At 40.6% G+C, this 16560-nt stretch overlaps 1 protein-coding gene across 4 annotated transcripts in view; it reads right to left on the bottom strand.

Moving 5' to 3' along the window:
- Window positions 1–16560, bottom strand: part of ASTN2 (astrotactin 2) — a 987199-nt gene that overhangs the window by 592411 nt on the left and 378228 nt on the right. The gene's annotated exons all lie outside the window — the stretch shown is intronic.

Genomic DNA, 16560 nt, shown 5'->3' on the forward strand with positions numbered 1-16560 from the left:
TTGTCTCAGAGAGATCTTCCCTGACCAGCATATCTGAGCCTTCCATCCCAACTCTCCTATATTTTAATTATTTTACACCTCATTTTAATTATCCTCCCACCTACTCTCACCTGTTGCCAATGCTTACTTTGTTATTTTGCTAATTTGCTTTGGTGTCTGTCTCCTGCTGAGAATGAAAGCACGCTGCAGGCAGGGGCTGTGTCTGTCTTTTCCAGCACAGCATCTTTTCTGCTCCATGACACACAAGAAACAGGAAATAAATATTTGTCCAATGAGTGAATAAAGTCTGTAAAGATGTAAACAGTTATTATAGGCAAAATACCTAGCATACTGCCCGGCACATGATGACTTCTTGTGTTATTTTCATAAGGATCTAATATTATATGGATTTGCATTCTAGTAGTGAGGTTGTCTCTGGAATGAGAGAAGGATGGGGACTGAAATAGGACTGAAGGCCTCTAGATCCCAACTTGCTGTCCTCACACTGTGTTTGGAACATGCAATATGCCGTAAGTATGCACCTGTTGCCTAGATGGATCTTACTGAGGGTGTGAGGTTAGGGAGGGGATGGGACTGGGCGCTGCTGAGGGCTGATGCTGCAGGTCAACTGGGGAGAGAGGAGAAGCCGAGGTCAATTTCCTTTTGTACAAACCAGTCTCATCTCATCCTCCAAGGAGTTCTTCTAGGTGGACAATGAATCTATCCAAGCCCAACTTACCCTTTCACGCTCAACTCAGCTTCTGCCTTCTCCAAGAATCTTCTGATATACTACCTCGGTGAGAATTACCTATTCTATCTTCCACCCAATTCCTGATGTAGCTTTGAGAGCAATGCAGCTTATGCTTACTAGGCTCAAGACTGGTTTTGAAGAGTCTTCCTCATTGTCAAATTTTGTGACGAATTTTGGGTTTCAAAATAAAACTGCAAGCAATAATTCAATAACAGGAATCATAATTACAGGAATGGTATTAAATGTCTCAGAATTGTTTTTTTTTAAGTTATTTAAAAAAGTATCTTGAATAGGGAACAGATCTAAATATACTGAGCTCCCACTCTGTGTTGAATACCGTGACAAAAGGGGGTGGTTATAAAAGTGGAAGAAAGAGTCCCTGCCTGAAAGTAGTGTATGGTTCAATTGAGAGATAACAAGATAGAGCATTATAATAGAACATAATCAGTGTAGTGATGAAGATAAAATAGGAAGCTTTGGGTGCACAGAGCAGGGATGCTTCCTACAAACAGTCATACTGCAAAGTCAGAGAATGCTTCCTACAAACAGTCATACTTGAGCTGTCACACTTCCTCATATTGAGTTCAGTATAAGAAAGCAGCTAAATGGGGTAGAGAAACCAGCTAAATGGTGTCACATTTCAAGTGTGACACCAGCTCCCATCACCAGGCCTCTGTATCTTTTTTCAGGCCTCTGCTTCCATAGAAAGTCCTCCGTCCAGCACATTAATACTTCATTTGAGTCTTTGTAGGGAATGGTTGGCCCTGGAACCCTGAAACTCACAGGTCATGTTAACACTCATGTGGGTGTCACAGACTCATCACTCTCTCATCCTCCACCCTGGTTCGAATATTGCGGTGAGATGTCACCTGAGATATTACAGCTAAATGGAGTAGAGGGGTGCTATGGTTTGACTGTGTCCACACCGAAATCTCATCTGAACTGTAGCTCCCATCATTCCCATATGTTGTGGGAGGGACCTGGTGGGAGATAATTGAATTATGGGGCGGTTTCCCCCACACTGTTCTCATGGTAGTGAATAAGTCTCGCGAGATCTGATGGTTTTATAGGGGGAAAGCCCTTTCATTTAGTTCTCATTCTCTTTCCTGCCACCATGTAAGATGTGACTTGCTCCTCCTTGCCTTCTGCCATGATTGTGAGGCCTCCCCAGCCATATGGAACTGTGAGTCAAACCTCTTTCCTCTAGAATTACCCAGTCTCAGGTATATCTTTATTAGCAGCATGAGAACAGACTAATACAAGGGGCAAAGGGATTTAGGCAAAAGGAAAGAAATGCTGCAAAGAAACAAAACAGAGTCTGGGCCTTCAGGAAATAGCTATTTCATTTGGCCTGAGGGTGAGATGCCCAAGGAGGAGAATGGGCTAAGATTAGGCTCAAAATAATTTCTGGCTCTAACATTCTACACTTTAGAAAACTGCCAAGCTAGCTACTTGACAATATGTCCACAATGTGCCCTCACCCCTGTACTCATGCCCTCCTTTTTGGGGTAGCAGAAGCTGCCATTTTTAATTGATTCCACATTTCAAGTGTGACACCAGCTCTCATCACCAGGCCTCTGTATCTTTTTTCAGGCCTCTGCTTCCAAAAAAAGTCCTCTGCCCAGCACATTAATGCTTCATTTGAGTCTTTGTAGGGAATGATCGGCCCTAGAACCCTGAAACTCACAGGTCATGTTAACACTCATGTGGGTGTCAAACTCATCACTCTCTCATCCTCCACCCTTGTTCAAATATTGCGGTGAGATGTCACCTGAGATATTACTCCAATGATTCAAACCTTCAGGGGAGGGGAGCAGCCTTCAGAGATCTGGAAAACTAATTTTACTCGCAGGACACAGTGACATCTCCTACTAATAATTTTTATCCAGGCAGCATTTGTAAAAGTTCTAATATTGTAGGTGTTTTTTTGTTTGTTTGTTTGTTTGTTTTTGACAGAGTCTAGCTCTATTGCCCAAACTGGAGTGCAGTGGTATGATCTTGGCTCACTGTAAACTCCACCTCCCAGGTTCAAATGATTCTCCTGCCTCAGCCTCCTGAGTAGCTGGACTATTTTTTGTATTTTTAGTAGAGACAGGGTTTCACCATGTTGGGCAGGCTGGTCTCAAACTCCTTACCTCAAGTGTTCTGCCTGCCTCGGCCTCCCAAAGTGTTGGGATTACAGGCATGAGCCACTGCACCTGGCCTATTGTGTGTTTTTAAAAGTTGCTAGCATTTTTTCCTTTTTTTTTAATCTAAAAATGTAGCCAAGAAGTAGGCATCTGATCCTTGGTCTCACATCAGGATGCTGGTGCTTCAGCAGAATTGTAACAGTCCCTAGTTTTTGAGTGTGGTTACCATGATCCAGGCCCTTGCAATTCACAACCATTTAGTCCTCACAATAACAGTCTAATTTCTGGTGTATCAGCATCCCCATTTTTCAGAAGATGAAGCTTGAGTTAGGGTTTGAACCCATGTACTCCAGCATTGGTATTGAAGCTAATAACCACCACACTTCACAGCTTTACAAAAAGGAGATTATTCTTGCAAGGCTTCCTCAACTCAGTAGGGTTTCTTATGTTGATTGATGTCTGGGGTCATCAACCTTTCAGGGATCCCAGGTGGCAGATACCACATCATCTTTGACTCTTTCTCTTTCTTGGTCTCTACTTGCAGTTAGTTGCATATTTCCTTGTTCTAGCTCTATAGGAACTCTTTTGTCTTTATTTTCACATCTAATGCCCTTGTTCAGACATTGTCTTATGAACTCAATATGGCTGCCCCATCAGTCTTCCTTGTCTCCAGCTTTGGCAACCTCAGATTCACCTTTTACACTGTGATCATTTATTCAACAAATCTTTATTGAACACTGATTGTGTACTGGGGATTACAAAAGAATAAGACAGCTACACTCTCTGCCAGTATGGGCCTTAAAGTAGCTTTGGAAGGGCCTATTGTTTTCCAAGTATTGAATATGTGCTAAGCAAGTATTGAATATGTGCTAAGAACCACCCTTTAAGGTGGTTCACTGTGACATTCGCCACTTCACAGATGCACAAACAGAGGCTTAGAGAGGTTAAATAACTAACTCAAGGCTACATAGCTACAGAATATCAGAGCCAGGTATCAAACCACGGCAGTGAGATTCTATAGCCCAGACTCTTAACCAAATTAGACATTGAAGAAGTAATTGCAAAAGGACTGAATGCAAAAAGTAGTTCAGGACCATTTAACAAGGAGACTTGACTTAGACTGAAAGGATGGTGATGGTGATTCCAATAAAAATGAACATTACCAAGTACTTTAGAAACATAATCTCATGTAATTCTCCCAACCCTACAGATTAAGACATAACCCAGAAGGGTTAAGTAACATTGGTAACATCTATTATCTATTATTTCATACAGCTAGCATTTGAACCCAGGTGTATCTGACTCCACAGCCTGAACTCTGAATTAACAAGTTGCCTTGCCCTTTGTAAAAGCAACTGTGACTCTTACACTCTTTTTATTAAAATCCTTCAGTGCTTCTGTGACTCCCAACCTCCAGGATAAAATCTCAACTGCTTTTCCTGGGTAACCCTCCCATTAGATCCATTCATGCCCCATGGAGCCCCAGCCTTGCTGGGTGCTACCTGCTTCTGCCACACCTTTACTCATACTGTTCTTTTTACCCAGAAGATTGCCCTTCTTGTCCTCCCTCTCTCCTCCCACCTCCAACAGAAGTGCACTCTCACTCCCAATCCTTGCCCATCCAGTTTCCTCAAATGGGAAAAGACCCTAGCAAAATCCTCTTGCTCCCTGAAGCTTTACCCACATCTGCCCAGTGGAAAACACTCCAAGCTTCCCTAGCAACCTGGCTGACTGTCTATATGACCTGATGGTTCAGATTATCATCTACCTTCCATAGCAGCCTTTTGCTGTATAGTTAGTCTAGCATTTTAAATGACACATGTGATCCCTATGAGGGTGTGATTAGCATTTTCTAACCATCTATTTTTGGCTATTGTTATGCCACTCTCTATTTCACCTTTGCCACCACCCTGTGAGGAAGGGGCTTATAGCTTCACTTTTATAGATGGTAAAATTGGTGGTTCTGAGAAGTACAGTGACTCGTCCAAGATCCATAATTAGTCAGTGGAGGAGTGTAGATTTAAACCTGAGGATTTAAGCTTCCAAATCCTATGTTCTTTCCCCCACCTCACCCACCTTTAATGCTGACTGTGCCTGAGTTTGTTCCAGAATCTAAGTCCTGGCCCTGAGCAGGCACTCAGCAAATGTCAGCTGAAAGTCTGAATGTATAGACTCACTGATAAAGTTTAAATGGGAGCCAGAGTTAAAGCCAGGGAGTGAATAAATAGAAGGTTCAGGGATGGTCCAGGCCCTGGGGATCACTCTAGCTGATGGTGAGATGCCCCAGCCATTAGCTGAGGTTCAGAAAGTTGCCAAGAGCTTCTGGAAAACCCAAGGCTGAGCAGCTGCAGATATATTTGGCTTACATAATCCAGAGGAACGCGCTGGGGAGAAAAGCCAAATAGCACGGCTTTGCTGGAAAGCAGGGCTGGGGAAGGGGGAGCAGGGATGCACAGGTGTTAATTATTCCTCCCATCTTACCCTTTCCCATGTGAATACAATGCATTCTTCCCTTCCCAAACTCCCACTGGCATCAGAGATGTTCAAGGTCCCTCTGCAGCTGTGACTAAGAGGGGAAGCTGGGGAGGGGCCAGGCTTCCCACCACGTGATTTTTCATCCAGGCAGCCTTGGGAGCCTGAAGTCCCTCCACAAGCTTGGATGTGATCCTTCTAAGCTTTCTTCAAATGGCAACTTGTGGGCTCAGCTGTTTGCTCAGCTGTCTCTGCCCCCTACCTCCTTGTTCAGGGGCCTGCCTGACGGCAGATTGGCCCAAACCAGTCTGAAGAGAGAGTCCTGGGGGCACTGGGGACACTAATGTGACGGCTGCATAAGGGTTTGGGAGGTCAAGTCCATCATGAGATAAGTAAACGGGGACTTTGAACCCCAGTATTTCTCCCTCTCCATTTAAGATACCGGGGCAGGGAAGAATCTTAAGTATCACCTTGTTCCCCTCCTACATTTTACAATGAAGAAACTGAGTCCTGACGAAGTAGAGATTTGTCCAAAGTTGGAATGAATTCATAGAGGAGCTGGAGGATGATCTTAGTCATTAAATTCTCTATCACATTCTGTGGGTGTTGATTCAAAATAATTGTGTTCAATCTCTTCCCACCTGTGTAACACTAAGGTGGTCATATAACCTCCCTAGGCAAACATGACCTTTAAATTTTTTATGTGTCCCTTAAATTTGAGGATATAACTGGATCTACTTCATGAGGTAATAGAATGAAACAAGTAATACCTTGCAAAGCACTTAGAATAGGACCTGGCACTTAGCAACTGTTCCGTAAACATTTCTAATCACTGCAACCATTGGGAGGTTTGAAAAACAGGGTCTATAGGATGCACTGACATGTGTCCATGCCCCTCCCTGGGAAGCCTGCCATCATCCATTGCCCTTCTCCAGATAAGTGTCAAGGGCTCTAAGATGTAGCTCAAGTAGCACCTCCTCAAGACACCTTCTTCCCATCTCCAGCTTGGGATACTTGTTTGCCTCTCATCGGTGTCTCCACAGCATCTAGGACAATCCCATTATGAATCATTCACACTGAGTTTCACCATTTATCGACTTGGCATGTCCCACCACCACTAAGCTGGAGAAGGCCAGAGATGGTGTTTCATCTATCTCTCCACCCCAGTATCCGAGCATGCCACAGACAGTATGGTATGCAAATGTTTGTTGATCATAGGAGGAAAAAAAATAAAAAATGGAGAAGAGTAAGGAAGAAAGGGAAGAAGCAGAACACTATATAAGAATAAAAGAATGGTGTTATTAATGCATTTTAACTATCTATCTTCCTTCTTCTAGCCAAGGGAGGCCAACCTCCCTAATGTTCTACCTTTTCCTTACCTAGCCTTACCTGCTAAGACCCTATTCTAACCCTAAGGTTTTTTTTAATACATATTAAAGCTGTAAACAAACAGTGAGGTAAAGACACAACATTCTCATAATCATAACTACCCTCACAGTTGACAAAATACTTTTAAGTGAATCAGCCCACTAGCACTCTTTGAAGGAGGGAGTATTAGCATGTTTTTAGATTTAAAAAACCCTGAAGCAAAGAAAAAACACTGAAGAAAGCAGATGAACCTGTCTGGAATCCACATCTCCTGGGCCACAGATCAATCCACTTAATGTCTTTACCATACTACCTTCTTTCCCCTGTGGATTGCTCCACTGCCTCAATTCTACACTATTTTGCAAACCTCAAGCCAATAATTATGGAACAACTAACTCTATAGACTTGAAGTCAGTCTCATCACAGCTCCCACCCAGCGTTCTCTCTTTCCATTCTAAAAGTCAAAGCGGCCTTCTTTTCACAACAACAGAATGGAATTATTAATGAGAGAAAATTGAGTTTGCCTACTCCTTGCAACAACCCTCTGCCCCAGTTCCTGGGAACATATTTTTGGACTCAATCTGCTATCAAAACACAGAAATTAGTCTCCAATTTTGGACGTCAAACTCAGTTATCTCTTTTGTTAGGAAGGAAAATTAGTAACAATTCATTCTGGTTGGAAGCCAAGCTAACATCTTAGCACAGAGTGTCATTAAAAATCCCAGTCCCACTGGCTGTTGTGGTATCTAAAAAGCTTGAACATGTTCAGTTGCTTCGAATGTTTTTTCTGGGTTTGTTCTCCCTCAAGCAGCTTGTCACTTTAACCTGGGGATCAGTTACTATTTAAGGCAGAAAATGGCTTGAAGCATTTTTTTTTCTTCCATGGTTTTGTGGATTTAGACTTTCCTAATGAAGAGATTTGGAGAAAAAAAAAAAATCTACTCTAGGTGGTATCCACAGCTCCCAGCCATTGCCCAGCAAGTTGGCCATTAAGTATAAGAAAAAGAAGAAGGGAAAAAAGTTTTCACAGTTTAAAATTATATTACCAATTTCATTACAGATCTCATTTTAATTCTGACTGAAGCCTAGCCTTGCCTTCTCCCTGTACTCTCTCACGTATAGTTATTAAGTCTGGGTTGGAGTTCAAGCTATTCTCCCTGATTTCAGCATATTAATATGGTTTATTGGTATTTCATTGCCACCTCCCCTATGGGGGTTCTGAATCTCAGCTCAATTTATATTTCCTCTCTTTCTGGGCTCCGGGACGAAGCTTCTTTCATTTTGGTGTTAAGGAGGGGTGTGTGAATTTGATTGGAGTTTATTTTTGGGGATGGGAGCGACATCCTTGGGGAGTGAAGTCAATCACAGAAGAAGAGGCATCCTCAGACCTCCTGCACTGTCATTCTTTTTGATGTATCTTCTTAGGGCATCTGGGTCCACCTGTTGGTCCTCTCTTACTTCATTTTTTACAGACACAATTTCTTATATGCTTACTGAGTCAGAACCCCTGTTGGGTATCACAATAAGTTAGAACATGAATAAGCTGTGGTCTTTGCCTTTGAAAAAAAATTAAGTCTAACCATTGAACTAACTTAAAAAAAAAATTCAATGAAAGTTTTTAGGGGGCATCAAGTATGTTTTGGACCTTGTCCAAGGTTCTGAACATAATGTGCAAGACAAATATAATCTCTATCCTTAAGGAGTTTGAAACCTAGCAAGAGAGAACAACATTAACTAGATAAATGTATAGTTATACATTGAAATAAGTGTGATACAGAAAAAAAGCAGGGCTCAAAGAGAATGATTCGTAAGGGAGCTAACAGAGGCTGGGAAGTAAAAAAGGAAAGTCTAATACCCTAGGGTAAATGAGAGAAACTGGAGATGTGGGAAGAAGTTTTCAGGCAAAGAAAACAACATGTAAATGTGCAAAGAGCCTGAGGCAGGAGGCAAGAGAGAAATTTAAGGAGCCAATATAGGGAGAGGTGTTGTGAGTTAAGACTGGAAAGACAGGCAGAGGCCTGACCTTGCAAGGATGTAAAGGCCACAATAAGAAGTACAAAAGAAGTAAAAAACAAGTACAAAAGAAGACAATAAACAGTTTTATGGAAAGTATGACATGTATGCAATACATGTAAGCAATGTATTGATATTTTTCATTGTAAAAGATGGCTCTGTTTGCATTGTTAAGAAAAGATAGGAGAGAGGCTAGATTTAAAGCAGGAGGCCAGTTCGTAGGACCGTGGCAGTTGTCTCAATGACACTTACATAATAGCAATAGTAATAGGAGGTCGACTGAGGTCATTAGAAAGTCACAAATATAGTTCTAGGTAATGTTCATGATAGGTGATATTATTTATCTCTGGGGACTCATTGAAGAAGTTTTTCTAGAAGAGGGAACAAAATAAGTTATGCCTTAGAGATGGGTGAGATTGCTGTGTATGTAAATACATGATGGAAAAGAATGTACAAGCAAAGGTATATAGAGAGGCAGATACCAGGTAAGACAGTGTATTTGTCTAGACAGTATCAAGGCTGTGCAAATGTGTTAACAAAGAAAAAGACAGAAGCCATATTGTACAGAACTTCCATCCATAAGCATGTTCCACAGTATTCAAAGATCTGCAGTCAACACAGAGCATTTTAAAACAAAGTCTGGGATGATTTCAGACAGCAGGATGTCCAAGGAACTACTTGTTTTAAATAAAGTGTTTGGTAGTTTGTGGCTAAGGATCCACTTACAATGTGGGGTCATTTTCCCTTCTAAGAATTGAAAATACTCCTTCTATGTATTTAAATCACTGCAAACTAGTTCTGAAGCCAATCATGGACCTCACTCCTCTCTAACAGCATGAAGCCATGCATTAGCTCATTCTTCTGGGATGGAAGACATCGAGTAGGGATAAGAGCAAATAAATGTAGGCAAGTGTTATTATTCACAATTTTATGCTCAAAACCAGCTACATGTGTGGCATATTGGTGAACCATGCCATCCCAATGTGTGGGCATTTGTCCTTATGACTTCATGGGCTAAGAAGGAATACTCAGATCCCAAATACCTCAGTCATAGGGAACAGAGAAGACTTGGATATCAACTTAGTTCAACCTAAAACATGATGCGTACTGCTTAAATTAACCTAAATAAAGAAACATTTTAGCATAAGTATTTTGATGCAACAACCATATCAATATATAAAATTGTGTGTGTGTGTGTGTGTGTGTGTATGTGTGTGTGTGTGAATTTATCTAAGTAACGTATTCAAGAGACAGAGACATCCCTTGTTTTCACCCATTTCTGAGCCTAGGCAAAGAATTGGTGAGACTCTGGGTGAAGTACTATAGAATAAACAAACATATTCTAAAAGTCCTAAAATAATTAAGTGGTTTTAAAATGTACAGTTTGATAAGATGGCTCCAAAATAAAATATCATGTATTAAAGCCAAAGGCATCTCTTCCCCTCTCTTCTACAGCTTCGTAAAAATGTGGTCATCTATTCTCAGGAGATTTTCTATGATGGGGAACTCATTACCTTGCAATGACCCCCCTTCCAATATTAAGAAAATATTATTACAACTTCTGACATTTATCTAATTTATTGAACCATTACTAGGTCTTAGGTATTGAGCTAAAAGCTTTATGAGTATTATTTCACTTATTCTTCATAATAACTTTATGAGATAAGTACTGCTATTATCCCCAATTTATAGATAATGTAACTGAAGCTTAAAATGTTTAAGTAACTAGCACAAGTCATACAGTCAACAGCAGAGGAAGACACTTCCAAACTGAGGCTTCATCTTCTCCCATCCCTGACCACACTCATCACCCATATAGCTCTCTAGTTTTCCTTCCTTAGGACTTCCAGAACTAGTCTGCTCTCTTCAAAATAAATAATAATTATCCTGGTCTCCTCTCTGGAAGCTTAGAGCATAGAAGAACCTTAGACTGGGGGCTGAGGTAGACTTAAGTTTTCATACCACGTCATCTATGTGTTAATCTCGTAAAACCACCTAGCATCCCTGAGCCCCACTTTTCATGTATGCAAAATGAGGATACTAAATCCAGACTCTCAATTTTGCTGTGAGAATGGAAGGAAGAACCCTATGTAAAGTGCTTTGTATGCTACTCAATAGATAATACACTCAATAATAGTAGGTTTTCTTCCTGTCTAGGTTCCTTCAACTCTTGTTATTGAATGAATGTCTTCCATCCTTTCCTTAAGAGGTCATTAGGTACCTACAGTGCTTTTTCAATATTTTGACTGTCAAATACTCTCAGTTGAATAACTTCCAATGTATAACATATCTTGGAACAAAACAGAGAATTCTAGGTGGAATGTTACCTGCCTACACTGGAGTGGAACTATCTCACCTACTTCACCTGGATAGCTTGTTCCCTTAAAAGCAGAATCTTCTGGCTGGGCGCGGTGGCTCAAGCCTGTAATCCCAGTACTTTGGGAGGCTGAGACAGGCGGATCACGAGGTCAGGAGATCGAGACCATCCTGGCTAATACAGTGAAACCCCGTCTCTACAAAAAAATACAAATCAAAACAAAACAAAACAAAACAAAAACTAGCCGGGCAAGGTGGCGAGCGCCTGTAGTCCCAGCTACTCGGGAGGCTGAGGCAGGAGAATGGCGTGAACCCGGGAGGCGGAGCTTGCAGTGAGCTGAGATCCGGCCACTGCACTCCAGCCTGGGCGACAGAGCAAGACTCTGTCTCAAAAAAAAAAAAAAAAAAAAAAAAGGAGAATCTTCTATTGACTGACTACACTGGGTGAATATATACTGACTTACATAGGGGACCTCAGTAGATGCATAAACTAACATCTCAGCTAAGATAGGTGTTCAATATTAACTAATAACTATTTCTCAATAAGGCTAACTGCATGGCAATTTTGATAAGGTCCAAACCTGTGTGATCAGGGTTAGTATATTATAAATCTTAAGAATAGATCGCCCACATTATATCCAATGCTAATGACAGTTACTGGAGTTATGCTATGAGGCAGCTCCATTAATAGGGCATCAATAAAGTCAAAGGTGGAGGAAACAAAAGACCCTTATTAAAGACGTTTATAACAATTCAAAGGGGTCTGAAGAAGTGATCACATATGTTAGATGGAAAAAAAGTAACACTTACAGAGTTATTGATGTAGCTCTCAAAGCCTTGATAAGTGACCACCTAGAGGGTTCTTGTAAAGAATATTAATATGTAGGCTCTACCCTCAGAGAATCTGACTCACTGGTTCTGGGAATTATCTACCCAGAAGACCTAAATGCAGATGATTTGTAGTTCACAGCTGGATAAACAATGCTAGCTTAAGTCTGTTTAGATGCAAACATGTTCCATTTCTTCAGTGTGTGCTTAGGAGGGCAAAAAGCCACTGATGGCTTTGAAGAAGCCCAGATAAAAGAAGGGGTGAGATTTGCCAAGGATTTGGATAGGAACTGTGTCAGAACTCTTGCCAGCTGGGCTCTGCACAAGTGCTATGTCATAATGACCTTTTCTTTATAATGGACAGTAAGCATCGAGTATAACTATGCAGTAACACAAGGGGCAGAATTCATTTTCTCCTGGAAGACAGGACCCATTACTCAGCCCCATCCAATAATCCAGCACCAGGGACAGCTCAACGTGTAAGGGTGGCTGAGAGCTCTCTCTACTAAGAAGGGCCAGCACCTTGGCAGCTTGGAACTCATGGGGGTGACTGAAAAAGGATGAAAGCTGCCCTGGCTTTGGTCCGAGGGAGACCTGGTCTCAAATAGAGCTTCTTGCACTTGACATGAGCTGCCTTCATCCCGACAGGCCTCATTGAGACTTTGTTTTTAATGTTTTTTAAAACTTTGCCAGGCTTAAGGGGCCGGTGTTATGATGTGGGTGAATATATATATGTAAAATATCATAGAATTGTGCACTTTCCATCTCTGTTTGTTACTACATTTATGTTAGGTTGCAACACATTTATAAATATCAATGCTAAGGGATGACATGGGTTCAAGAAAATAGGCACTATTATCACTTTCCCTCTCATCCCCCTAGGTAATACCCTCATATCTCCAGAAATCAGAGCTGGAAACTCCAGTAGTACAATTTATAAAATCAATTTTCTAGACCCTTCTGTATTCCTACAGATGATTTGATTCTACTCCCCTTCACATCCCAGTTTCTGTATCTCCCACAGGTGGATAATAAAGACTACTTTGGAGAGCTTTTGGAGGAATGAGATGAGCAACGCTGATAGAGTTTCTGCCAAAGGAGGCATTAGGATCATGCTGGGGAAGGTGAGCTTGCTTGGAATTACCAGATAGCTATCCACCTGGCTTCAAATGCTGGATACTCCCAGGATTCCTGCTGAGCCCCAGAGATGGAGGACTTTCAAGTATTAACATCTCCAAGTGGGAAAGTCACTTTTGGCTAGAACAGAGCATATAATGTACTCCCTCTTCCATTCACCTCACTGAGAGAAGCTAAATTCACCTATTTAGTTTTCTATATTTTCTTGCCTTGCCATATTCCAGCTTCTGAAGTCTCTTTCTCTACAAACTGTTTTGATAATAAGAGTAATAACAGCTACCATTTTGGGGGCTATAACAATGTTTTAGACACTCTACTAAGCACTTCATACACATTATAACATTCAATCACATAATAATCCTTATTTTACAGATAGATGAGAAAAATGAGACTCAGGTAGCTAACTTGACTCTTCTATGTTTCATAGTAACTAAGCAACAAAATTTAGATCCAAACCAAAACCTACTTCATTTGAAAGGACACATTCCTACCAAGATATTATGGCATGTAAGGGATGGAGATTCCATTATGCCTAGAGACTAAGATACTGTGGACAAGGCCTTCCCAATGCTGTCTTCCAAGCTTGCTCCATCACATCTCCAGGATGTGTACACTCTGTAGTTATTTCTCTTTTTCTTTTGTATTAATTATATTTTCTTATGTTCTGTAAGCTTGATGCTCTGGCATCTGAGCCTCCTGACTGGGGAGAGCCCTCCCCTCCAGGGATAGTCATATCTTAGAGAAAGCAAAAGACTTGCCCAGGGAGCATCTCTTTCATATGAATATTAACCAATCCAGAACCTACACTCCAGTCATCTCCTCTATACAGCTTATACACATTGGGAAGGAATATCCTCTTCCTTCATCACCCGAGAGCCAGACACCAGGCAATCAGGAGCAGTTCTGAAACCCTAGAGCCTACTAAAGTGATTCAAATTAGCCAATCTCAAATCTGTCTACCCTGCTTACACTGCCTCACCCATTTCTTCCTGCAATACCATAAGACAGGCTCTTTCCCATGCTTTCCACTTGGTCCCTCTGCCAGCTGGTAGATATGGGTGCTTTCCCACATGGTCTGCATGGTGTGCTGTACATTGTGTATCTGAGATCTGTGAGTATGAAAACTGCTTGTTTCACAACAGTTCTTTCTGCATCTGCAGACAAATCCTGGGTACATTTTAAAACTTCATGGGTACATTTGAAAACATCTTTGATCGCTATGCATCATCTGCCTTAGTTTTATTTGATTCAGTATCTGTTGTGTGCTTAGAGATCTACTAGAAGGATCCTATAGAACAATGAACAACTCAGTTTTAATTCAGGCAACACTCATCTACTGGACACATATTTGCTGAATATCCATTATGGACCAGGCACTGTGCTTATCAATGGGAATATAATATTTCTCCCCAAAGACATAATTCCTACCCTCATAGAGATTCCAGTCTAGAGGCAGAAACAGACAATTTCACAGGCTATTATAAAGTTTTAAGTTTAAGACACGGGCACACTGAGAAAGGGCACCTTTTAATTCACCACACTTTGGTCTATCCTTCCAAATCATCAAGACAGTTTGTAGCCCTCTTGAGTAATGCCTTGATTTTGCTATTTCCCAACTGTTTGCCATTTCTCAGCCACATGCTATCTGAAAATTTGATGAACGTGATAAAAAGCGGGAGTTGTAGTCTTCAGAATACTCCTGTGAGGTAGGTACTACTATTATCCACATTTTATAGATGCAGAGACAGAGGCTCAGAGAGGGGAATTCACTTTGCTATCAAAGAGGCAGACAATGGAGCAAGCGTTTGGATTAATGTTTGTATTATTCCAAGCCTGTGCTCTTAGCCATTAAACTGTTTCACCTTGAGCAAGTTATTTTCTCAGGGCTTCCATTTCTACATGTATGAAAATAAATATGTAAAACTTGAACATCTTTAAGTCTTAACATTCCACAATTAATGAGTAGTGACAGCTGAGAGATGAAGGGTAGGGACATGCAATTCTTCTAGCTGCATAATCCATGAAACTATTTGCTTCTGTAAATTTTGTTCCTCCTGCTTTCCTACACCATTCCCTGCCATCTCCCCCACCACGTATTTACCTGTCTTATGTGCACATATGACTCATTAAAGATGAACCAAAGTCTTGTATGTACATAGGTCTGAAAATCAAATGAATGTATATGAAATAAGAAATATAAGTTCTGAATGTATATGAATTTATTTGCAGTCCCAGTGAAAAACAAGCAGGGGCTTCTGCACTATGGTAAAGTTGGAACAATCAGGATGCATTAATAGGAGTTTGACTGTTTCAGAGAATGGGAGTAAAATTCCACTTTGCTCTGGTCAAAATATACTAAAAGGATGGTGCTAAGTTCTTCTGAACACTGAGACTTAAACCATGGAGATAAAATAGAATTTCACTGAAGGAAGACTGGCAAATAGAGGGTAAGGATCTCAAAAACATTCAATACATCTCAAAATGCAAAAATATTTTTAAGAATTAATGGTACTAATATGGTGCTACAAGTCAGAAAGTTATTGCCTCTACAGAGCACTAACTGGAAGGAGGCACGAGGAAACCTTATGAGGTGCTGGAAATATTCTATGATTTTATCTGTGTAGATTCATATATAATCCTGTTACATGTCCTTATCACAAAAATATAGAGTGAGAAGAAACTTTTAGAGGTGATGGCTATGTTTATGGCATTCCTTATGGTGTTGATTTCATGGGTATTTACTTATCTTCAAACTCATCAAGACGTATACATTTGAAAAAGTGTAAAATATATACAATTTTTAAAGTGTAAAAAGTTCTAAAACTGAAAATTTATTAAGTTGCACAGTTGCACAGTTAAAGTATACCTTCTTTATTATAATTATGCCAAACTTCAATATATCTAAAGACGGTGACGCCATGTGAGAAGTGTTTTAGAAACAAACGCCAACATATCCTGGAATGTGTAAACTGGGACAACTTTTCTGAAGGGCAATTTAGCAATAAATAGCAACCACCTTAATCAGGGCCTTGGACCATGCTTTGCTAATGACTAAGGTGGCTACAGTGTCTCATTAATTCAATTTAATTGGGTGAAAAGTAAATGGTACAATATAAGATACTTGTAAAGTATATTTACAGGGAAGAGAATATAAATATTATCCAGGACATTCAGAAAATTCCATTAAAACTCATACAGTCTTTCTTGTCATATGATTTTAATTAGCAAATACTCTTTGGGGGACATTTTTATTTTGAAATGGATCCACAATCAAAAGAACCAGTAGGTTCTCTGAAGTAGCTGAATCTTTCTGCATTCACATTTGAGCTCTTCCTTTATTTTTTAAACTTGATTGCTGCTCATAGGTTAAAAGCAGTCTTTACTAGATAAAGAAAATATAGTACATATACACCATGGAAAACTGTGCAGCCATAAAAAGGAATGAGTTCATGTCCTTTACAGGGACATGGGTGAAACTGGAAACCATCATCCTCAGCAAACTCACACAGGAACAGGAAACCAAACACCACATGTTCTCACTCATAAGTGGAAGTTGAACAACGAGAA

The sequence above is a fragment of the Chlorocebus sabaeus genome, chromosome 12, assembly GCF_047675955.1.
Source record: "Chlorocebus sabaeus isolate Y175 chromosome 12, mChlSab1.0.hap1, whole genome shotgun sequence".
NCBI classification, from domain to species: domain Eukaryota; kingdom Metazoa; phylum Chordata; class Mammalia; order Primates; family Cercopithecidae; genus Chlorocebus; species Chlorocebus sabaeus.